This window comes from Peromyscus californicus, unplaced genomic scaffold (assembly GCF_007827085.1).
Source record: "Peromyscus californicus insignis strain IS unplaced genomic scaffold, ASM782708v3 Scaffold_13__1_contigs__length_99412109, whole genome shotgun sequence".
NCBI lineage: Eukaryota > Metazoa > Chordata > Mammalia > Rodentia > Cricetidae > Peromyscus > Peromyscus californicus.
Genome location: NW_026294424.1, coordinates 38,149,348 through 38,175,589, shown reverse-complemented (window position 1 = coordinate 38,175,589; position 26,242 = coordinate 38,149,348). Strand labels below are relative to the sequence as shown.

The following is a 26,242-nucleotide window of genomic DNA, read 5'->3' as shown; positions in this document are numbered from 1 at the left end:
GGCGCTGGTCAGGGGATGTCTTCCATCCTTGGACCCTTTGAGGAGAAATATAGAGATCTTGGGTATAATTAGCTATGTAATCTGCTTCTTTGCTTGGAATTTTTTTTTAACCTGTGTCTCATCAAGTGAGGTCATTGGCCCTTGTTATCTCCAAGCAGAAGGAACCTTTGTGAAAAGACTGGTCCCTGGCTACATCTGTGGGGACATCTGTCTCTCCACTGGGCAGGAGTCCTGTATGACAGTTTCTTTATTCCACACCTTTTGCCCCATGACCTATAAGGGACTCTGTGAGCATCAATGATCATCATCGTTATGTAACTTATTTTCACAGACCCAGCAAAAACATCTTCTGAAGGCTTAATTAGTGTCCAGTATGCCAATAAGCTAGCAGTGAAAGCTCAACATTTTCCATGCCTTGGGACTTCAAACCTCTCTTTATCCAGGTAGCAAAGTAAAAGGAACATTCTCTCGACTGCTACAATGCTCCCTTTCAGATCAATGCAATCTGAGCTGTGTCAAATAGAATATTGTGAAATATTGGATTTCACAGAAAGACAGAGCTTCAATTTATTTTTTGTTGTTGGCATGCCCAGCTATTCAGAAGAATAGGCCCACCACAGATTTTTCTTTAGACATGATACCTAAAGAAGATGAAAGTGCAATTATATTCTGCAGTTGTGCATCAGTTTGAAAGGCGTTAATGCAGGTGTTTGAGACAGAAAACTCACAGACAATGGCTCACAAACAATGAATTGTGGAGCGCAAGCTAGCGAGAGGGATGGATGTTTTTAAAATGATGACAGGCAACAAGAGGAGTCATTTCAAGTGTCTGGCAGGCATCAGTCAAACAATAATTCTGTTTGTTTGTCAGGAGGCAGTGAACTTGCCCAGTGAACACTCTCAGCACGTCTAAACGTAATTGCTTCCTGAAAACAGATTTTTGGGAGCAAATCGAGATGACTCCCTTCTCTCTGGAGCTTTTTGGCTTTCTAGAATTTACCCAGCACTTCTCACACCACCCCATGCATTGCTTGAGCACTGCTGTCGGTGCCACATTGCAGAAATCAGATAAGGTGTAGGCAGCAAGCCTTCAGTAAGTAGTTTCACATGCAAGCACATCGTAGACATTATTTTCATTAACCTAGTGACTTTTAAGATTAAGCACTCTAGAAGTGGAGAGATGGTGGGGAAGAGGTGCCTGATTCCATTTCCTGTTCTGATTTGAACAGCACTCACAGTCTGTCTGGTGTGCTGCAGCCTGTGATAAGGAAAACAAGCCTATGCTTCCCCAATACAGGAAGCCAGAGTGCTGTGCTGGTTCCACATTTTGGAGGCAGAGTGAAGCAGTGCTTGGATTTTTCAGAGAAGACTGCAGTTTCTAGGCAGAGCATTTTGTGTTTGTCTTCTTGAATCTGTGTGTAGACCAAGAATCATTCCTTCAGTGGTCAAGATTTCTGCATATGCAAGGTGTCCCATACAGGATGACCACCTGTCTCAACAATGTCAAGTGTACCCACCCAAGAAGACCTCTGCAGCCTGTCTGTGACATTAGATACACAAAGCGCTGTTTCTGCTCAGGAGACAGAACTGACCTTTGCAAGACAGCCTCCATCCTCTTACAAATCACACACATTCTCACTGCCCTTTGAAAGGGTAGCCTTATTGTCTGGTCATTCTCTGACCTGCCCTTTGGTGTTCCCCAGACTTTTGACTCTGGGTCAGTTGCAGAGGTTAATTAGCAGAGGGAGAGGTCGATCACCCTCACTAGGCTTTGGCATTAGTGTGTTACCCAAGACTGGCACAATCCCCTTGATGAGAAAATGTGGAAGTGGAAACAGCAACTTTCTAGCTCTGCCATTGTTCCAAGTCCCCCGGTCTTCAAAGAACCTCATTCTATCGATCTTTGATGCTCAGGCTTTGAGGAGACACTCAGAATCCTGGAAGATGTCAAACAACTTGTGAACTCTTTGAAGACTCTTATTCTGGAATAAGGCATCAGCAGGTCCTGAACTACACTCGTTCAGGGGCTCATACACAGAGTTTAAACCCATAGTGCTTATATTATCAGCCCAATTCTTCTATCAGATCCTACTTAGACCTTTTAACTATCAATGTTTTTTATCTGCAGGATGAGTCATAGTCATGGATTTATAGAGTAGGAAAAATATCAAATGTAGTGGTGTATATGGATTCATTTGCCATGATCAGCAAGGTTCTAGATTCCTTTGTTTGTTCCCTTCACCAAAATGTATTATCCACATATCCCTCATTACATGCTGAGCCCTTTCCCATTTATTTTTGGTAGCCCAGCAGTCCTTCCTTCCCTTAAGTCCCTCTGACAGCATTGCATTATTAGTCCACACCCCGGGATTCTTTTGACAGCTTGTGGACCATTTATTCTTGTCATTGCTTTCAGGTCTTCATCGTGTACGGTTATAGTCTAGCATATGGAAATTTCAGTTAACAAACTGGGCAGAGCTCAGTGTCCACTTACACATTGCTTTCTGCTGCTCACATCACCCAGAATCATATAAAATGAAAGAGCAGGAGAGATGAGGTGAGAGCTTGTCTGTAGTTCAGAGTGCACCAAGGGCCAGTTATAGTCACAGAGTCCGAGTGTTACAGTTTAGGAGATCACTCAGCTAGCTACACTTTGGAAGAATGTATTAATTCTAAACTGTTTCCCAATTTTCTCCGGAGCAGTTATGGAGAATGCCATCTGCTGCACCAGAGTGGCCCTAACAGAACACCCCATAGGGACATTCATTCTGAGTTTTGAGACTAAGCTTTTCTGACCTGTCTTTACTCCTTGGGTCTATGAGGCCTTCAATAATTGTGATTTAAAAAAAAGCTATGGCCAGAAAGAAGCAGAATGCTATCTATCAATCTTTACACTTCAAACACTTGCTTCCTGGTTGTACTTTGTTTCAAATATACATTTTGATAATACTGCTACATTTGTTATTGTTTGTGAGGTAAGTGTACACCTTAAATACAGACTGTGATTTCAAATACTCCTTAGACTAAGTCAATATTTTCTGTTTATTTTTACTCAGTTTTACTAGTGAAAATATAACACAAAGGATAATGCATGGCCAGGAGGGACTGTGTCCTTGTTCAGTACCCCATGAAGCTCAGTTTACTGAGGAACTTGGCCAACTAAAGCTTCCAGGTCCCTGCCAACTTTGCCTCATAGTACTGGCTAGTTTTATGTCACCTTGACACAAGCTAGAATCATCAGAGAGGAGGGAGCCCCAATTGAGAAAATACCTCCATAAGATCAGGTTGTAAATAAGCCTGTAGGGCATTTTCTTAATTAGTGATTGATGGGGGAGGGCCCAGCCCATTATGGGTGGTGCCATCCCTGGGCTGCTGGTTCTGGTTTCTATAAGAAAACAGGCTGAGAAAGCCATGAGGAACAAGCCAGTAAGCAGCACTCCTCTGTGGCCTATGTATGCATCAGCTCCTGCCTCCAGGTTCCTGCCCTGCTTGAGTTCCTGTCCTGACTTCTTTGAAGATGAACTGTGATGTGGAAGAGTAAGATGAATAAACCCTTTTCTTCCCAACTTGATTTTGGTCATGGTGTTTCATCACAGCAATAGTAACCCTGACTAAAACACCTATGGCTCTGCCTGTCTTTCTATTGGAAATTCACCCTATATTCTTTTGATCTTTGTTCACATTATGCTTTTTATTGGTCTCTCTATTTTCCTGCTTTAAATGGGGACAGTAGGCATTTTTTGATGGGTGATTTAGTTAGTATTTGAATGAGTAGGATAAGAAGAAGAGGAATTTCCCTCTCACCAGTGTGGTAGGCATTATACCTTTCACTAGGACTCAATTACAACAAAAAGTGGAAGAGGGATTTCCACTCTGTTTCTGAGGTAGAGGGCTAGGATATCCATTTTTCTCCTGCCCTTGAATGTTGATGCTCTTGGATATTGAGTTTTCAGAATAGAAGTAGGCTTTACATAAGGGCTTCTCTAGATCTTAGGGCTTTAGACACAGACTGGACCTGTACCAATGGATTTCTTAAACATACAGTTTCACAGAAGGCAGAATTTGAGAGCTAAAAGTCTACATAATTGTAGGAATCAATCTTAATATCTCTATCTATCTGTTTCTCTCTTTCTGTTTTAGTCTCTCTCTTCCCTGGTTATCTGGAGATCTTTAACCAACAAAGCATCTGATTGAACCATCTTTACCTTGTAGGCATTGACACAATAAAACAAATCTTAAAAACAATATAGGAGTGTTTATTCTGGAGCCAAATATTAGTGAATATGGCCTAGGGATATATATTTAGATTATGTTAAACCCAATGGTCCAAAGAGCTAATGATTTCTAAACATTTTTATAGCACTAGAACTAAGAACAGTCACACATCAAGGTACTTCTCAAATGCATTAGTGGATACTTCAAGTAAATTGGGTACTAGTCACAGGATGTTAGGTTTCACACAAAGGTAGGCAAGAAATGGCTATTTGATGGGCTAACCATAGCCCAAGATAAATTGTAATGAGGCACTGGGTCTGCAATATTCCAACTTCTCTACATCACTGCAGTTATGATCACTCAATCAGCCTTTGAAGACACAGCTTCCTTTCAGGAATTCTCATTAACACAGGCTGTACATGTACTCTAGACATTGCTGTTACACTGACTACTCTGGTCTGTATGACTGTTGCTAACTGAGGTCAAATCATCTGGTATAAAATATAATGAGTCGCTCACCAGAGATGGAGAAAGTGTCTTTAGAATAAGGAAGGGTTAAACAATGTCAGTGATGCTTCCAGTTAAATGGCTTTCCTGATAGATCCTAGAAAGAAAGAAAGCCAAGAAGAGATTCTTGAGATACAGCCTTAGAAATGGAGCAGAGAATCTAGAATGTACTCAAACAGTTGCATAGGCTGTATCCTGTGCCCATACTTAGAACTACCTTTATTCCAAAATTCCCTTCATTTTCTGTCCCTGTTGATCTTGTTTGTACTTTGACACTCAATTCACTCATTATGATAAAAAATTGCTGTCTTATCTTCAGTTCTGGTACAGATTCCTTCTGACCTGATGTTGAGAAACTCTTTGTCTTCCTCTGGTATTATTTTTCCCATACTTTTATAATTGTCTTTTTCTTTATTTGGTTCTTTTTCTCAGTCATGACTTTCTTGATGGTTAAACCTTACATATATGTACTTCTAGCTCCTGTGCCCACATCTGTTCTATGGTCAGATCCATGAAGAAGTAGAGACAGGACTGAGACTCTTCATCTTCCCATGCCATGTGAGGTTCAGAACCATCTTTTGGAAATAAGCTCATTCTTATCCCAGAACTTACAAGAATTCTAAGTCCTGGCCCATATGCAGAGACAAATAAAATTTTCTTTCCATGGGATGGGCTCCATTCAAGCTTATTAGTCATTCTCTTTTTTTTTGTTGTTTTTTTGTTTTTGTTTTTTCGAGACAGGGTTTCTCTGTGTAGCTTTGTGCCTTTCCTGGAACTCACTTGGTAGCCCAGGCTGGCCTCGAACTCACAGAGATCCACCTGGCTCTGCCTCAGAGTGCTGGGATTAAAGGTGTGTGCCACCACCGCCTGGCTAGTCATTCTCTTGTCTCTTATTTATATTTATACTTTGGGACTAGCTAATTGGGTAGGAAGCTTGTTATCCTAAATGTGGGATAGCATTTAGCAGTGGCATGGTTAGTGTTTGCTGCTCTCATGCAGGTTTACAATGAGAGGAAGTAAAACACAAAGCAGAAATACATTAAAATATGCACTTTGGCAGGAAGAAGAGTGTGGGTAAATTAAATCTTACAAAAGGAAAGACAGATCTTTCTCAGCGCACCTCTTATTGTCAGAGAGATCAGTGCTATTATAAGGAAACCGGATGCTTTGCACTAGAAAATATGCAAGGTGCTCTGTACCCAAGACTTCATCTATCGAAGCTTCCATCTTATGAAAATGGGAAGTCATCTGAGAGAAAAGAGTCTAACTAGAAAATGCCTTTGAAAAGATTTCTTGTTCCTTGAAAGGAAGTGTCAAGGGACTTGTTTTCCTAGCCATGACTGATGCAATATTGAGGAGTTGTGGAATCATGCTCTATGTTCCTAGATAGGATCGAGGCGAGACAATGAATAGTAGGGGCCTGAGGCTGTGAAGGGGAAAACTAAATTACAGTGAAGACATTAGGAGGTTGGAGATGACAAGACCATAGGATGTCCTGCCATGAAAGCTTAAAGAAAAAGGTAGGATACGTGTAGTTCAGGAAGCAAACTGAAGCGGTGGAGTTACCCAAGGTAATTTTCTCATAGGCCTCAGAAGCTGGATGTGGAGTTGAAATACTTGTTGGTTTCCCTGTTGGGTTTTGGTCACACTTTGGTATGATAATTTCTTGGTATTTGTTCATTTTTACTCTCTAGAAAATGATTGTTTATTCTATCACATTGTATGATGGAAATATATAACTTGTTTTTGAATTTTCTAAGGCCCTTAGTTAAGAGATTGCCCGAGTCTCAGAAGAGACTGCACTTATACTCTTAAACAGTTTGGAACAGTTAAAGACTATACTTTTTATTTAGATTGAATGTATTTTGCATTCCTAGATTCCATAAGCCTAATTAAACAAGGTGTGGAAAATTATAGTTTAAATGTGATGTTTGAGTATCATGGTAACAAGGGGCGATGTTGTGATGGCTAATCTTGACCTTCACACTGAAAAGATTTATAACCACCAAGAAAACATTTATTGGATGCTTATCTAGAATAAGATGAATTGTAAGAACTCACTCCAATTTTGGCTGTATTATACTGTAGGTTAGGTTTTGGAACTGAATGAAATTGATAATGTAGCTGAACAGCAATATTCATTTCCCTTTGCTTCCTGGTTATAGGTATGGTGTGGCCAGCTACTTCATGCCCCTTCCTCACATTACTGCTGCCATGATGGACCATACTCTCAAAATGTGAGCCCAAACTAGCCTGTTTTTCATTAAGGTGTATTTAAAAGGTATTTTTGTCCAAAGAAATCATAAAAGTAAGCATTGTGCTAAGCTTAGCAAACAGAGTCATGAAAATTTGGAAGGTAAATAGCATCAAGTCAAGATGTTCACTGCACATACCCTCACCTTCTTTCCTTCACATCTTTCACAGCTTCAGAGACCACTACTGCTCTGATGTCCTTTATGGATCTTGGTGTACAACTGTTGAATTCTTTCTTTTTCTTTACATATATTATAGACATTAAGATGTTCCACTTACCTCTGTTCCCCAAGTACTAAGCCCAGAGCTTGTAGTATATACTAGGTGATTGCAGTGAAATATTATCTGGCCTCCAATATATATATAGCACACCACTATCCACAGCTTCTCTGTAATTGCACCAAATCATAATGTTTTCAATATTTTTGTGAGTCTTAGAACAGTGAGGTACTTAAATAAAGACCAGACTTCCCTGTTTTGATGCTGCACATATTATTGCTTATGAATTCTGTACAGTCACTATTACTTGATCCCCAGGCCAATGCAGGCTCACCATGAATGAATAGACAGTTTGGAGATGCGTCATACAGTGACATCATTAATGGTAGAAAAGTGTGGAGAAGCAAGAGGTATTTGGGTTTTTGATTCCTGTTCTTGAGAATGTTATGGTGATATTTTTTCCTTTGTTAAATTGCATCTTAGGTTTCCGATGGAACGTGGGTAGGATTTCCAAGGAGGGTCCAATAAATAAGTCATATTAAAAAGACAAAATGTGTAAATAGATTATAATGTGGAATGAAATGTAAATTGAGTATAGGCAAACACTTTTATATGGCTTTACTATCCAACCCTATCAGAGCGCTTCAGATTCCTACAGTGGCTTCCACATGCGGTTCTATTACATGTTGCCACTCAAGGGCATTTGATGTTTTCTCTCTCTGGAAATTCATTTGCATTTAAATGATTTGAAATAATCATAAAAGCCAAGTGCTATGAAGTTTGAAATTAGTTACTGTCTATAAATTGTGATGCCATTAAAAGATGATTGTGGAGAACTTTGCTGTCTCAGATGTAGGCAGATGAAAATCTAACAAAGTACACCTTGTTACAAACCTGGACAGAATGATGGGATATGGAGTTAAATTGATTTATTCTTCTACAAGTGCCTATAAACTCAATACACTTGGGTTTATTCTCAATAACAAACTTTTTCATCTAAACTATATGCGTCCTCTCTAAATCTAGGGCTGTTTTATGGAACTGGCTAGATTTCATTCTTATCCATTATAGAAAATGTAAATTAGGGAACTGAGTTGTAGACACTCTGGGCAGCATGTTTTCTATGAGGGTCTTGGAGACCAGTGGACATGTTTTTGAAGATATTAGATTGGAGTTCTTTCCAACCTACATACTCCCAGAGCTGGATGACCTGAATAACTGTTGTATCTATAAAAGGCATAGGCTCAAAAGTTGGACGTTTTTGGTTCTAATGAGTCTTCTAGCAATAACTAAGCTGTGAGATGCTGGGGGAATTTGCTTAATTTCTCTGACTCCAAACTGGAAATAGCAGTAATATGTATATTGTACACATATAATGAGAGAAGTAATGTGGTTAAGTTTTTAGTCCATTGCTAATATCAAAGGAGGACTGCACAGTCATTGGCTACTATCTCTTTTCAAGGCATGTCTGAAATTATCCATCCTTCATCTGTTTCTCCATGTCAGTCTTTGAGATGATTTTTGTGCATGGCCTCAAAATAATTTCATTTTTCCTTCTGTCAAAATATGGAATGAATCTTCTCTCTAGTTGGATTTCAACTTTTGAAGTTTAATGAATAAAACACAGGAAATGATGCCCTTCAAGTTTAGGGTGCCACTCTGAAAACAAATCTTTCAGTTCACACTTAGTTAGGATTATTTCTTTTTCCTTAGCTACTGTGATGTGAAGAAATTTAAATCATCCTTGGGACCATGTGCTGAGATACTAATGGCTACTTGTGCTTGTTCACTAAGTGTGGTGTGCAGTTCTAGGATCAAGAAGTCTGGGATGCCGATGTGCGCTAGGCTGGTTCTTATGAAGGCTGTGAAGAAAGTGTCTGATTGACATTTCTGCTTTTTGCTTAGCTGTCTATTTTATCATGATTGATTAGCTCATTAAGAATTATGTCTCTAAAGGTAGTCACTGTCTATGGTACCGGAGATAAGACCTTAACCTTTAGATACTCAGAAGAGTTCTATCCTGATGTAGTACTGCCTTAGCAATTATGTCAGCAGGTCACCTTGAAAGATGATTTTCCAGCCTTCATTCCATGTGAGCCCTGTACACATTTCCAACTCATAAATAAAATAAGAAAACGTTGTCTGTATTTGTTGTAGAGTGTTGAGCAGAAATGAATAACTAATTTCTCTCAACTGGACTTCTAACAAATTTTCATAATATAAAATGACTTTTGTGTCCAACTTACTATCTTTCATTGTATTCCTGGGTGCCTTAGGTAGAATTTATGATCCAGGTCTAACTCCCCCAAATAAATTTGAGGTCGTTATAATACATGGAGAGTAAAAAAAAAAACATTATGATCTGTTCCTTATGTATTTTAATACCAAAAATTAGATTTTGGAGATCTGACCACAAACCAAACAGGTCCCCCAAGTCATTTAAAAGGTATGACTTGACTCCTGATGGAAAGAAACAATGAATGAGGCTCAGAAGAAGACAGACTAGAGAACTATGAAAGAGGTAGGATTAAGATGAATATTTTGGGGCCGGGCGGTGGTGGCGCACGCCTTTAATCCCAGCACTCGGGAGGCAGAGCCAGGCGGATCTCTGTGAGTTCGAGGCCAGCCTGGGCTACCAAGTGAGTCCCAGGAAAGGCGCAAAGCTACACAGAGAAACCCTGTCTCGAAAAACAAAAAACAAAACAAAACAAAAAAAAAAGATGAATATTTTGAAATCAGTGAGTTTTGCTATCCCAATGTCTGTTCACACCTGTTCAAATAACAATTGTGAATAATCTGTTCCCATGATGATGACTTCACACACCTTCAACAGGAAGTTTCTAACCCCAACCTTGCTGACTTTTTGTGTGTTTCTCCCATGTGTGTACATATGGAGAATGGTCATGGATATTGGTTGGTTTACCCAATTGCCACCTATCTTAAATTTCTTTTTCTCTTTAATTTTCTAAACTAATATATGGTGATATTTTATTTGTATTAAAATGTTATTTGTATGTTAATAAATAAAGTTGCCTGGGGGTCAGAGCTATTAGCAAGCCATAGGAAAGCAGGGCAGTGGTGGCGTACACTTGTAATCCCAGCACTTGGTAGGCAGAGCTGGGTAAGTCTCTGTGTGTTCAGGGATACAGCCATTATTGGATACACATGCCTTTAATCTCAATACAATTCATGGAAAACCTGGAGGTCTATACAGACAGGCTGTGACGAGGCAGTCATGTGGTTGGGTTTACAACCAATGAGAAGGCAGAACAGAAATTCTATATAAGGACTTTAACACAGAAAGTAGCTCTGGTTTGGAGAGGTAGGACTACCACAGGAGGAAGGGTAAGGTTTTAGCTCTTAGCTCTGACCTCTTGGCTTTCTTCTTTGCATTGGTTCTGTGTTTCTTATTTAATAAGAAGGTTGGTTACATCTACAATGACGCCCAACGTGGTGGCAAGTATTTCCAACTAAAAACTGAGAAGAAAGATTCTAAAATGGAGCTAAAAACAGCTTCCTAATTGTTCCTCTCAAATGAGCAGCAGCTGCTGGTTTGAGCTACTGGCTGGTTCCTAGTGTGCGCGCTCGACCTGCAGTATGGCGGGAATGAGGCCTCTGCAAGTGGCACATTAAACTACATGGTGGATTTAGACTTTGCTAGTACAAAACAAAACAAAACAAAAAAAAGAGGTTTCTGGGCTACACGCTGCTTGGATAAAAGCATAGACCCACGATAGCTCCTAGAGCTGGCGGTAAACCACTGCCATGTTGAGAAGCTGAGGTGGGGGGAGCCAGCAGCCACAGCTGCTGCAGTTTAAAGCAATAGATTCACAAAAAGACAGATTCAGATGTAATAGTTTACAATGTGTGCAAAATATATGTAGGCTTGGAAGAGAGAGAAAAAGGAATATATACAGTTATATAAAGAAAGACATAGTTTTTAAAAATAAAGTCTTTAAAGAGACAGTAAAATTAATATAAAAAATAAGCCACATAAAGATGGATATTACACAGAGAATATGGATTGTGTTGTCTTTGGAAATTTTAACTGCAGAAAAACATTTGATTGTAAAAGCTGTTGAGTTATGCCAAAATGTATATTTTAAAGGGATCTTGACTTCAAAATTTGGATATAAGGATATGTTGCTTTGGAAAAGAGTCTCTGCTTTTGTTCCCACAGAAAGCCAAAGGCTATGGATTTGTTCCAGATTAAGATACACCAGGTTTGACCAGCCAAGACCCCCTGAAAGGTCCTCAATGACACCATGGCCCAGATGATCCAACATCCAGAATGGTTTGAAGGCAACTGGCTCAGACAATACAGCCTCATGGACTATTCCATAATCCTAAAATTTTCTTTGTGTCCCCATAAGATACAGTGCCCCCCTCCAGCAGGAAGTAGTAAGAGAAGCTACACCCAAATTGTCAAATTATATGTAATTTTACTTTGACAAGGTTAAAACCTTCCTTTTTGAAACAAAAAAAGAAAAGGGGAAGTGCTGTGGGATGTCATGTATGTCAAGTGTGTTGCTGATTGGTCAATAAATAAATCACTGATTGGCCAGTGGCTAGGCAGGAAGTATAGGAGGGACAAGGAGGAGAATAAAGCTGGGAAGTGGAAGGCTGAGTCAGAGAGACACTGCCAGCCGCCACAATGACAAACAGCATGTGAAGATGCTGGTAAGCCACGAGCCATGTGGCAAGGTATAGATTAATGGAAATGGATTAATTTAAGCTGTAAGAAGAGTTAGCAAGAAACCTTCCACAGCCATACAGTTTGTAACCAATATAAGTCTCTGTGTTTACTTAGTTGGGTTTAAGCGGCTGTGGGACTGGCAGGTGAGAGAGATTTGTCCTGACTGTGGGCCAGGCAGGAAAACTCTAGCTACACTATTATTTTATCAATCCTTTGAGAATTTCATACAATGTATCATGATTGCATTTATTTCCAGATTCACTCATTTTCCTTGCCACCTAACTTGCTGTTCCCTCACATTTTCTCTTTCTTTCCTTCCTTCTTTCTTTCTTTCTTTCTTTCTTTCTTTCTTTCTTTCTTTCTTTCTTTCTTTCTTTCTTCCTTCCTTCCTCTCTTCCTTCCTTTCTTCTGTCTTTCCTTCCTTCCTCCCTTTCTTTCTACTTTTCTTATACATCAACTTCCTTCCTTCCTTCCTTCTTTCCTTCCTTCCTTCCTTCCTTCCTTCCTTCCTTCCTTCCTTCCTTCCTTTCTTCTCTCTCTCTCTCTCTCTCTCTCTCTCTCTCTCTCTCTCTCTCTCTTCCTTTCTTTCTTTCTTTTTTATTATACATCAAGTCCAATTTATGCCACCCAAACACTCTGGGATGTGAAGCCTACAATGGGAAGTGGCTGACACCAGGGGTCACATCTTTAAAGAAAAATTCCCCTCCCCCTCTTTGCTGCTATAAATTCTCAATGTCTCCTCAGCTAGTGGAGGTGGAGGAGACTTGGTGCCCTCTCCCTCATGCTCCCTGCTGTGATTTCTGTCTGGTTTGAACTTATGCAGGTCTTGTGCCTGCCGTCACAATCACTGTGAGTTTTTATGTTCAGCTGCCCTGTTGTGTTCTGTTGTGCTGCTGTCCTTGCAGTCATCTGCCACCTCTAGCTCTTAGAGTCTTTCATTTCCATGTTAGTTTTTGAGAACAGATAGTTCACTGGACCTGGAGTTTGCTGTTTGGACGAGCAAGCACCAGAAAGCGCTAGAGATTCTACTTTCTCTGCCTCTCCTACATAAGTGGTACAGATTTGGGCCGAGATGCCTGGCTTTTATTTGGATTTTATGGATCTGAACTTGGGTCTTTATGCTTGTGTAGCAAGTATTTTACCCAATGATCCATTTCTTTAGCCTCTTGCCTTTGGTAACATTTCCATTACTGCTGTGGAATAATGCTTTTGTACACTGGTTTAATAAAATGCTAATTGGCCAGTAGCCAGGCAGGAAGTATAGATGAGATAAGCAGACAAGGAGAATTCTGGGAAGAGGAAGGCTCGCTCAGTCAGGAGATGCCAGCCTGCCATCCAGGGAGCAGCATGTAATGACACACAGGTAAAGCCACAGAAATGGGCTGAGTTTAAGTGTAAGAGCTAGTTAGTGGTAGGCCTGAGCTAATGGCCAAGCAGTTTTAATTAATATAAGCCTCTGTATATTGGGTCTGAGCGGCTGCGGACTGGGTGGGACACAGGAAAACTTTCAGCTACACATTACTTTTATTTCTTATTCTTCACCAGTATCTCTTGGGGGTAGATTAGGTCAAGTTTCTGTCCTCAAACAGCAGTAAAGATCCATTTGTCTTGTGTGAGGTAGTTAGCGAAGGAGGTCTAGTAGGAAACCTGTTTATTCTCTAGAAGGACAGTATAGAAGCTGAGGAGTTGTAAAAAGTTTAAAGAATAGGTCCTTAGGCAGAGTGGCTGAATAGTACATGGGTGAGTATTTCTTTCACTGCCACATTTTAAGTTTCTTTCCAGGTGCTGAGATGAACATGGGGAAATCCAGACAGCTTGGGATACCAGCCTAGGCTTCAACAGAGGACCTGACACCTTCAAATACACAGATATAGATTGTTTATTCCCTGTGGCTTCTGAATTTTGGCTCACTGCAAGAGATGTTGCAGTAACTGTGAGACTGTGGAGTGTGCACAGGTTCAGTGCACTCTGTAGAGGAGCACACACTACTCTTACTGATTGAAAGGAACACCTTCTAAGCTGCAGGAAACTTTTCTGCAAATACATGCTTAAATGATAAAATCATTATGAAGGAAAAATAAAAAAAATTCAGAAACATTGTGTGCATGACTACCAATACCACTGGAGAAAATATGTAGTATTTTGGTTATGCTGATGACTTGTGGACAATCAATCAGATCATGAAAATATAAACTTTTTGTTCAAAACTAGAAAGTTGACTATATAATGAAAAAATAGCTTAAATTATGCCTAGAAGAGGCAAGTGCATACCCACAAGCACAGTATTTTCATTGCTTAGTCACCTAATATTTTTCATGTAGGTATTGCATCCTTTTAAAATTGTTGCATTTGTTCCTGCATTTGAATAACAAGGACATGCTCTATTTTAATTTGATGGTTTGGGGATACAACATTCATTATGGAAACCACACTCAAAGGATCTGTATGCCAACAGATGGCATGGGTTTGCTGAATATTTACACTCCTGTATACTTTCCATAAACTCAGACTTGCCAACTTGCATGTAAGGAAATAAAACAGGGGATATAAAGAAATGAAAACAAATATTATGAGCCCCTTCTTTAAAAATTCAGGAGAATATCATACACTTTTCTGGTATTAGGATACGCATTGCCCATTTCCATTCACCAAAGAACAGGTGCCATGTAAGCACACAGAGAGACAAAGGATTGGGTTGCAGATGACCTTGAGGCATTGCCTTAAGTAGGAAATAAAACCAAAACTGAAATGTTGATTGTTTATTGAACAGTTAGCCTTTATATTATTAAATATTTACTTGTGATGTTTGTTGAGCTGCATCATGATTGAGTACACCATCTCATCAGAGTTAGAATCAGGGTGCAATTATGCCTGGGCTTTAGTGACTCTGCCATGTGAATCCTCATCCTCACAATCAAGTACTACAAAATAAAATTAGATTGGAACTTCCTGGTAGAGTTTTAGAAATTATCAATGTACCAAATGTCTAAACTTTATAGAGAACATTTTAGAAATCACAGGATGGAATCGAAAGAAATTGCACAGTATGGCAAAGCATGTATCACAATCCAACAGCAAATATTGTGCTTGCTAATGATGGTTACCATGGACTTTTCTGCATGCCAGGGTCTATTCTATCACTACATATAGCAGAGCATTTAAAAATTAAAATACCTCTAAGTAGGTAGCACTGATTTTCATATTTCACAGATAATAAAATTGAGGAATAAAGAGATTTTGCAAGTTTTCCCAGATCACACATGATGAAACCTTTGACTTTCTGGCATGCTGGCTAAAATTATTATTTATGGTGATAAAATAAAACTTTATGATAACTTTATGTAGCACCGTATCTACAATTCGATATAGTTAAAAATGTCTGGTATTGACAACAAAATTCAGTATTTTGGAAACTTTTTTATATAGTATGTAAATAATTGTATCAAAGTTCATGAAAAGAAACAATGAATGTACTTACTATAGTAGTAAGTAAGGAGGTTCAATATGTGTTAAGGAATGTTATTATAAAAAGCAGAGATCGCAACTTCATACTGCCTGTATCAAATACTGTATAAAGATATATTCATCTTGGATAGGGAGAGAGACTGCATAGAATGAAAGCATCATGGAGGTATGGTGGGGCAGGAAGCTGGGCAGGGAGGATAAAGACAGATAGACAAGACAAAGGATAAAGAAATGAAGAACAGCAGAAAAGATGAAAAGATTGTAGTACAATGTGTATGTTTAACCAATCACACAATAAGGCTATAAGACAAGTTTTACTCAATAAATGATCTCAAAGTTGAATGAGATACTAAGTATTAATGTCTTTAATATATGAAATAGTTACAAATAACTGAAATGAAAACAACAAAAATCACGTAACATAAAAATCTCCAAACAGTATGAATAAAGACACATATGATGAGCAATATATCAAAATTTGATATCATATTAACTATAATACATGAGTAAAATGAGGTAATTATTTGACCATAATTTTAGCAAAAGTTAAAAACTTATTTTGTAGCCAGTACTGGTGAAAGCAAGGAAGAAAAATATCACATACCATCTATCTATCTATCTATCTATCTATCTATCTATCTATCTATCTATCTATCTATCTGCCTCTGGCTGGTTGGCTGTGTATCCGTCTGTCTAGCCATCCATCATCTCTCTTTCTTTCTTTCTTTCTTTCTTTCTTTCTATCTATCCATCTATCTATCTATCTATCTATACCACATACAAGTTGATAACAATATATCACAATTTAAATATACTTACATTCTAACTCAGCAGCTACACTTCAGGTCTTTAATACAGTCAAAAAGATACTGAGATCACGTCATGTGTAGATGCTATTATTAATGTTGGTGTTCCAAAATGAGCAGATATGTGGGAATATAAATTTGCTCACTCGTTATAGAAAACTGTATGTATATTCCTTAAAAATTAAAAATGGAATGTCCATATACACCAACAATCTCTCTGTGCATTTCTAAGAGAGTAAAGGGTTTTATTCTTACACTTATTACAAGATTACTGAAATAGTAAAGAAATAGAATCAGACCAAGTGCTCATTGAGAGATGAGTGGGTGGTGGGAATATAGTACAAAAGTGCAGTGGAATGTTATTTGTCCACGCAAAGAATGAAACCCTGTCATTTTCAGCAGTACAGCAGAAGAATTTGGGTCAACTGAAATAAGCAAGGCAAGTGATGATAAATCCTGCACGGTGTTGTCCATGTGACTGAGGTATAAATCCAAACTGTGATTACTGGAGGCTGGGGAGAATAGATGGAAAAGCTTTGTCAGTGGGGACAAGGATACAGGTGAGTAGGAAGTATCCATTCTGGAGGTCTGTTACAGACTAAGGTAATAGTAATCAATATCAATATATTCCAAAATAGCTGGAAGAGAGATTCTTGTTGCTTACATAACCAATAAACAACACATTTGAACAGTGAGGTTGACAGATATTCTTGTTTGGTCAATATATAAATTATACTTGTTTTGAATGAGCATGGCTTATCCATTTTTGAATCAACTTATACCTAAAATACTATAGAATGACCACAGGATGGTGAAATTATGGGCAGTTCCATTTTATTCTTTTTATTTGTGAGCCTTTTTAATAATAAATATATTAACGTACATTAAATACCACAATGAAAACGTGATATCAGGAAAATTCGATGTAATAATCACCCACTACTTTTGTATAGCACACTGCAACCTGTAAGTATAACTAAGCACTATATGTAAATAAAAATAAAATAATATTTAAAAGAATAAAAAATATCACCAAAGCCCCTCTTTTACTCTGAAGTTTTCATGTTCATGGGACTTTATCCCAAGTAAATAACTGGGTAAATATATATACATTATTCATATGCACACACACATATACAAACACCTACATATGTGTGTGTGTGTGTGTGTGTGTGTGTGTGTGTGTGTGTGTGTGTGTGTGTGTTTGGTGTGCTTAAGGGCATTTTTCATGCATTTTATGTTAGTTAAAATGTAAGTACTGAAGTACCACAAACATGGATTGAATAAATCAACTATCACATATCCCAGAAAAGCATACCATTCAGCCAGGAAAAATGTTATGAAAGGCTGGGAGTGTAGTTCAGAGATCAAACACTTGCCTGACTTGTATAAATCCATGGCTTTATTTTTCATCACTACAAAAACAAACAAACAAATAAACAAACAAACAAAAGCAGGAATACATTAATTAAACTAGAGAACATTCATGGAACACCAGCAAGGGAAAATGAAGTTTACAGGACCACACAAGCTTGACTCCACCATCATTTGAAATGTCTTATGCATAAAATATTGCAGCAATCATAGCTGGATGGTGAGATTATGGGCAGTTCCATTTATTTCATTTTACTTTTGTGCATGTTCTATAATAAAAGCAATTACATATGTTAAATATCGCAGTGAAGTTACAATCACAGTAAAAGTTTCCCTGATAATAAATCACTCCCTACTTATAGGAGAACATTTTCCACATACTTGTCTGGGAACTTATGATGGATGTAGTTATGACAGAGAGAAAAATTAGAGCATTCCCCTGCCACACCTAAGCTACCTGGGGATGTGGGAGGAATGGGAGGGGGGACTAGCATCAAAGGGTCCGAGATTGGAGGAAAGAAAATAACATGATGCAGAGAAAGAAAGCATTTTACCTGAGGCTATGAGGACCTCTGGTTCTTTGAAGAGCACTACCACAGTGCTGGAGCAGACTGGTTTTATTTATCGGCTAGTAAGAACTCTGGAAAGAAATCAGCTCAGTGGTGTTACTTTGTCATTTTGGAGTCTGGGTCCCTGTGAAGGGAGATGGTGTAAAGAGCATGAGAATTACAAACCATTTATGTATGGCTATTGAGAACTTTATGTAAATTACTGGCATTACTCATGGTTTCACCCTCCACAGTTGTAATGAGTTAAGTTTTCACAGTTTAATAATCATAAATCAGGATGCTTGAAGGGAGATCACATTCACTGAATTTTTATTGCAATATATTGTTTAACAATTTTATTTCATCATTAATTGTGCTATTATTCTCTTACTATGCCTAATTTATAACTTAAACATTGCTACATGTTGCATACATAGATAAAAGATATTATGTATAGGGTTTATATGATTCTCAGTTTCTGGCATACACTGAAACTCTTTCATATATCCCCAAGGACACAGAAGAACTAATGACTGTATACTTCATGTTCCTTTGAAAATGATCATGCTATTTTTATTTTCAAATTTTAAAATCAGGAAAACTCAGTGTATAGACAGATACTCATAAAGACAAGGGACCAAAGCAAGATTTTACCCCAGCCTATCTACACTAACAGCTGGTATGCTGTAATATATCACCCACCTTAGTGTCATATGGGCAAGCTTGGAGGTGGCAGGTCTTCCCTAACACTGGGTTGTCCATTTGCCTCTGCTTTCCCTCAGGGATTCCCTGATTATTAAATTGTTCCTCATCCTATGTGCCTGAGGAGCTCTTAGTCTCAGAGCTGCTTTGGAGGGTTATGTCTGGACACAAACAATTTATTATTAATGCAAATCCACGTATAAGTGATGGCCAGGTTTCTGGGGAAAGGGGCTGTCTTGAGAACTACCTGGCTTCCCCTTTAGAGGGGCTAGCTTAATCAGGCTGGCCCAACTCTCAGAGTTCCAGCAGAGTTTTCCATCCATGACACTAGTTCATCGATGTAGTTTCTCTCAAATGTGAGGTATGCAAGGGTTGTCGGGATAGCATTATCCATTGTAGGGTGTTTGGTAATACACCTTGCTATCTAGCCTTTTATGGCCACCACTGTTTACTCAAGTTACAACCATCAAAAGTGTCCCTGGACACTTTCCATGAGAACAAACACTCCTCAATGGAAACCCATGGGTTTCCCCCCCTCTATAAACAGTGCTTGGAAAAGCTAGAGATGAGGCTGTAGTAGCTGACTCATCAGATGCTTCTCAGGTCTGAATCTACCTGTGCACCATAGAGACAAACAAATGCAGAGTTCAGCTAGTTGACTGAGAGGGTCTCCTCTATTTCCCTTGACACACTGTTTCTGTTCATCCTGGATAGTCTTGTGGCACTTGAATCTCTCATGTTTCGAGTAGAAACCGAACTTGACTAATTTCATCAATCCTTGCAGTCTAGACTCCTTTATTCTGCTCATCATCAGTTCATGACCTTTCTCTGCTCACACACTCATTCCCTTGTAACTAGAGTTTTCCTGCCTTGCCCACAGTCAGGACAAATCTCTGTCACCCGCCAGTCCCACAGCCACTCAGACCCAACCAAGTAAACACAGAGACTTATATTGCTTACAAACTACATGGCCGTAGCAGGCTTATTACTAACTGTTCTTATAGCTTAAATTAATCCATTTCCATTAATCTATACCTTGCCACATGGCTCGTGGCTTACTGGCATCTTCACATGCTGCTTGTCATGGCAGCAGCTGGCAGTGAGGCCCTCTGCCTTCCTGTTCTCTCAATTCTCCTCTCTGTTAGTCCCACCTATACTTCCTGCCTGGCCACTGGCCAATCAGTGTTTTATTTATACAGACCACCCACAGCATTCCTTCCTCCTTTTCTCTGCAATGCAGGAGTGCTATCTTTGACTTTACAAGGTAGAGAAGTTGAGGGTTTTTTTTCTATGTGGGGTCCCTTTGTGTTCTTTCTAAGCTGGAATTTTCCATATGGCCTAGAATAATTTACACCCTACCAGAAAGTTGGAGTAGACTTATCTGCTCCTCTTTCCTTACCTTGGCAGTCTGTATTAAGGGTCAAATGATGTCACTGGTATGAACTTCACAATGTCTAAATTGACATATTTTATTAATATCATCATTACTATGATTGATTGCTCATGCCATTCAAATTATAGACAGGAAATGTAAAGTTTGATTAAACGGTCCCAACCTACATATTTATCTTTACATGACATTGGAAGGCACAGTGGAAGGAGGTTTGGAGGGCTGCCTTTATTACTTTCTCTGTGTTGGCAAGTTTTTCTTGTTTGAATTTGAGGTGTTTGGTCCAACTTAAGCAGCTTAGGCTGGATGCCCGATGGTCCCACCTCTGCTTTGTGTACTGATTTATGAGACTGCAAATGATCAACAGAGCATGCCACAGAACTTCCAAGGTAGGGGTTTTAGTTTCATTTGCCATTGTTGAGATAACGTTCCATATAAAAACATCTCAGGGGAAAAAATGTTTGTTATAGCTCACAGTTCCAGTTTACAATTCATTATAGCAAGGAAGTCAAAGCAGTAGTGACTCGAAACAGTTAAACACATCACTTAGTCAAGAGCAGAGGGAAGTAAATGCATACATGCTTACTAGTACTCAGTTATCTTTCTCTACTCTTTCTTATACAGTCCAGAACAAAAGCATAGGGAATGATGTTGCCTACAGTAGCTGTGTCTTCCCGCACCAACTAATGGAATAAAGACAACTTTCCACAGGCATACATAGGCCTGCCTGTTCTAGACAGTTCCTTGTTGAAACTCTTCTCTCAGATTATGACAAACTGACAACGAAAACAAATCATCTAGTAGAACCTAGAGTATCTGTTCCTTGCTGATCAATCCAGTTTTTACTTTCTTTTTCTTAAGGTATTTATGCCTGCCACTCATTGAGTAGCAATGAGTAACTAGCATCCCAATACACCTTCCAAAGGAAGTAAATTAAAACAGAATTCCCCAAGAAATGCTTTCAGACGTCATAGTTACAGTCACACATTTTAGTGACTATATATTTAGTTTTCAGCAGACTAGGCATGCATTATGAGATAGGGAGGCACGGTTAAAGCTTTCAAGAATGTTTACTTGTATCCCTGGGAAGTAGGTGGAAGTCCATCTGGAGAGAAGTGGGAAGTATGCCTACTATGAGCTACTGATACCTTTATAATGTGAATGGGCACACTAGCTGGCTGAAAGTTTACCATTTAAATTGGTGTGGCCCTGAACAGAGATGCCTGAAGTTACAGGTTCTAGCCTACTCTTTCCATTAAAGTAGCCATAAGCACCATGGCATACTGTTATTTGAAATGTGGTTTGTATGACCAAGGAAAATAACTGTCAGTTGGCTTTGGTTAGTTTAAACATAGGTAGCCATGGGTATGAGTCACTACTCTATTGGCTACTGTTACTTTTATCTTTCTGGAGTGTGCCCTGGATTCAAGAGGACAAAGCCATCTCTTACTGAACACTATTACTAGGGCTGAAACTAAACTTTGGGTCTCATTTTAGCTAGAAATAGATGGTAGCAACTAACTGAAGGCTCCTGTAGTACTCATTAAACAACATGTTTCTTTATATTATTTTATTTTCTATACTATTTTATTTCTCTACACTATTTCAGGTCTATAAAACAAACAAACAAACAAACAAACAAACAAAAACCCATCTTATAGATCAGTCTGGGAAGAAAGGAAGAAGTATGGATAGTGATAATATGTATAATGTATAACACATACTATATAACATCTAATATATAATATTTATGTCTAATATCTAGAGAGAGTCTCTATTCTACAAGAGAAGCCTGGACTCCAAGAAGGGAAGTGGCGCCGAAAGCAAGTGTAAGCTGTGAGTTTACCCTCTGGTCTCCCTACCAGCACATTTTCAGTTTTGTTTTTTAACATCACTGACATGACCAAAACATTGTATACACATTTATTTTACAGTCTTTGATAAAGGAATTGCCATCTCCAAAGATTCAATGAGTTGGTTTTTCTCATTTCTAAGACAAAGAAATGAGAAGCTCAAAAGACCTGAAGAAAGATGAAAGAAAATTTGCTTAAAATATTATGGGATACATTTGTGTATAGACATTTGTGTTCTCAACAATATTTTAAGCAACATAAAGTCACAGATGATTATTAGGCGAATATATCTACACATCTATATCTAATATATCTACCTATATCTGTATCTATGTAAATAAAAAATCTTGAATCACAGGAGACAGTTCCAAAAAGAAAAAGAAAAGTGATAATGATAGCACACTATAGATGGAATCAGTTTCTGAAGAGAAAGTCAGTGCATTAGAATTTGAGAAGTTAGTTCAAACATATTACTATTACTCAAGGAAATAAAGAGAAAGATGCAAAAATAGGTAATATGTAGTATAACAGGGAAAATTGAAGAAATAATAAAAGAGTGCTACATAATTAATGTTGAGCTAAGAAAATCTTATCTATCAAGTCCAGTAGGTTCATAACCAGAAGGCTTAAATGTATCCTTATGCCATTTATAACAGCAAATTAAGAGGCCATGACTATAATGACACAAAGCAAACTCCCATGTTTGCACTTATCTTTTTTCCTAATATATGTATACATATATGTCCTAATATATGTATATATGTCCTAATATATATGTTCTAATACATGCATATATGTTATATATGTCCTTATATATGTATACTATATTTCCTAATATAGGTATATACACAGCATATATACATATATACATACTTTGTATATGTCCACAATATCTATAATATAATTTATTGTTTATATATAATACAAATATATATTACTATATATGTGTGTAAAATGTGTATGTGCATGTCAATTGCAAGCATACATACATCACTTGTGTGCAGTGGTCAGAGGGCCACTTCGTGGAGTTGGTTCCATGGCTAAGTCAAAAGCCAGGCTTCCACAGCAAGCACCTTTACTTGATGAGTCATCTAGCTAAACCCCACTTGACTTTGTACAGGGTCTCATGTAGCAAAAGACTCTTAGAATCTTAGAATGATTCAAGCATTATAGCCCTTGTAAAAATGCCTTCTGCTGCTTCTCTGCGTCATTATAGTAATTTATGTACTTTCAGCATGCCTTCGAAAAAATGAAATCAGAGTAAAAATTCCCAGGCATGTTCATGGTTGAGCTCTGACCTATAAAGTATAGGAAAGTCATTCCTAGACAACTCCCAGAGCAGAGCATTTCCTGAGACAAATAGAAACTTCCTAAACTTGAAATGCAGTTTAGAAAGTAAAACAATTCTACTCTTAATTTGAACATAGAAATAAAACTTGAAAAAATGACTATGGAAACTTGTCAAGCTGTTTTTCAGGAACATTGCCCATTACTTAACTTGGGAAATAAGTCAGTATTAAGAAATAAATGGACCATTTTCATATTCCTTGCAAGTAATAATAACTAATAACTAAATAAGTGCTTGTTGTGTGCCAGGGTGGAGTCTAAATATTATCAAATCTTCATGATAGCCTTTTGAAATAGACGTTATTGTCTCAAGTCTATTTTTATAGGAAATATATAAATAGAAAAGTGAATAAAATTGGGTCTGATCGATGATTTGTATATGAGCAGCCTGGACCTATTATTGGTATCCCTTAGCTCTGTGCTACAGGGCCAAAATATGGTAAATATTTGTTGACTTATATTTTAGTTCAGGTTATCTATTGTGTGTATGCATATTCTCATATGTGTGTTTCTGAGGATGCTTGTGTGTGCAGGTGCATGTGTATACATCTGCATGTATGTGGAGGCCCAAGACATTGTGTGTCTTCCTAGATCACTCTCTTCATTGAATGTTGAAGTAGGGTCTCTCATCTTTTCAGCTAGTCTGACTAGTCAGCTTCCTATAGTGATTCCCTGCTCCTGCCTCTGTCACACTGGGATTATAGACAGGCTGCCATACCCACCTGGCTTATCATGGGTACTGGAACTAGAACTCTGGTCCTCATGCATGAGCACCAAGTGTTATATCTGCTGAACCATTTTCTCCACCCCTCTACTGATACATTCTCACCCATTCTAAACCACAGTATGTAAGAGCAAAATAAACTACTGTAACTTGCAGGTTTCTGTGTATTGACTGGCCATGTCTTGTTAGAGTCTCCATGGTCCACAGCAGCAAGATTATGATCCAGACTCAGGTCACTGACAAGTGTGATAGGAGCTGGAAGCCTAGAGCTTTGGTCATTCACATATTTAGTGCCCTGATGTTTCTTGGCCTCTGCATAAATTTTGGGCTTTCAAAGGAGACTGATCCATATATAGTGCCATTTCTTACTTGGCAGGGAGCTTCCCAGAGCTACAAAGTGGAATCATCAGGTATGGCATTCACTTGGTGAGAAATGAAAATGGAGAATAACACTCAAAGTGGAGGAGGGATTCTTTCTTCTCCTCACTCTCATCTGTCTTCTTTGCTCTAGTTCTCTCCCTCCAAAAATCCTGTTTCCTTATCATGTGTATTTAGAAATCCATGATGGGAACAAACAAAAGTCCAATGTATGTTCTTATTTTCCCAAAACGTGGCACACTGTAAGTGTGTCTCAAAGAATTGCCTACATTAATTTATACACAGAGAAAAAGTGATGGAAAGGAGGGAAGGTGGTGAAAACAGAGGGTTAAGAAATAAGTATTCTAAATACTGCATACATTCAGAAGTGCGGACACACTAAATTATTTATACTTCATCTCTGTGTAATCGAGTTTGTGCTATTTTTTCTCTTTGCTTTTCCGTATATTCTAAAGTTTCTTTAATAAGCAAGTGTCACATCTGTGATAAAGAATGTTATTAGTACCAAAACCACATGGTTCAATTTAGGTGCTGCCTGTATGCTTTTCTTTTTTTTAATGTTGTTGTTTGCTTAAGAAACAAGAAATTGACCTCCCACTGTGGTATAGATGGAAAATGACGACCTGGACGGCTTCCTATAGGGATTTTCCATCAAAACAGTATTTAGTTAGCAAGTCCATTATGCCAATTCCCTTTCCCTCTGTTTCCATTTGTACTTTCGCACTGTTCATGAAGCCACTGTAATGCAGCATGGCCTATTTCCTCATTATTATAAATACAATCCCTGAGCAGGGTTCCTCCTACATGAGGCAAGACATAGATGTCAGGAGTGGAATCTCACAGATGATGGACATAAACACAACACATATACATTTGTCTAGGCTATAATTTGAAACTATCATAAGCATCCTCAAGAGTTGTTTCAGGGTCACAACAACAAGACTATCATTTTGGCCTGGAGAGCTCGGGATATAGTTTGATTAGTGGGTAAAGTTTTAGCTAGACCATGAAGCAATCCATTAGTGATAGCATAAGGTAGGCTATTCTAGGTAGAGAGTGCTCCAGAGTCAGAAGTTGGAAGTTGTCCTTGTGATATTTAGCTGTGGCACCTGCCTTTTCTGGTACCACAGTATACAATCTTTTGTCATTTTTCCTTTAAATGGATAATTTTTTTGAATTCAAGATTTAATAAATCTTTAGTGGAAAGTTGTATTTAATTTGCACTCAACAAACCTAAAGGAAGACATATGTCCCCTGAGTTTTAACTGGAGATGAAAGTCCAGGAGCTAAAATGAGTTTACAGCCTTAGGTCCTAGAAGAAAGTGCTAATGTAATATTCCTCTAGGGGCCACCAAGATCTCTGTTGTATCATACCCTTAACTATGCCAGTGTTTTTTAAAGTTAAAAAAATACAATTTCATAAGTTTGAATGTAATTACCCTCCATGGGCAGACATTCCCAGATGTCATGGTTTCTTAAGCAAAAATCTCACTACCAAGGCTTATATGTCTTTCTAACAGGCTACTGACATAACTGTTACTTGCCACCAGAACTTCATGGTAAGATAATTCTACTCAAGACACCATACTCTTTGGTTACAGGTTATAGAAAAATCAATCTTGAGCTGATTGGGAAAATTCCTCCCTGTTGTCTAGACTTCATTATTCTGGAAGATGTTATTCAGATTACTATGGTAGAAAAGTAACCAAAAGCTTTACCTAGTTGTGAATCTTTCCAGCCATAATAATGTCTTACTAGGCATGAT

The 26,242-nt window shown here is 38.3% G+C and overlaps 1 long non-coding RNA gene across 1 annotated transcript in view; it reads left to right on the top strand.

Moving 5' to 3' along the window:
* The window catches only part of LOC128108374 (uncharacterized), a 122,721-nt gene extending 105,507 nt beyond the window's left edge, over nt 1–17,214 (top strand). The window contains exon 6 of the long non-coding RNA XR_008217452.1: nt 6,888–17,214. This is a non-coding gene — a long non-coding RNA (uncharacterized LOC128108374). The remainder of the gene's footprint in view (nt 1–6,887) is intronic.
* Nucleotides 17,215–26,242: the final 9,028 nt, after the last annotated feature.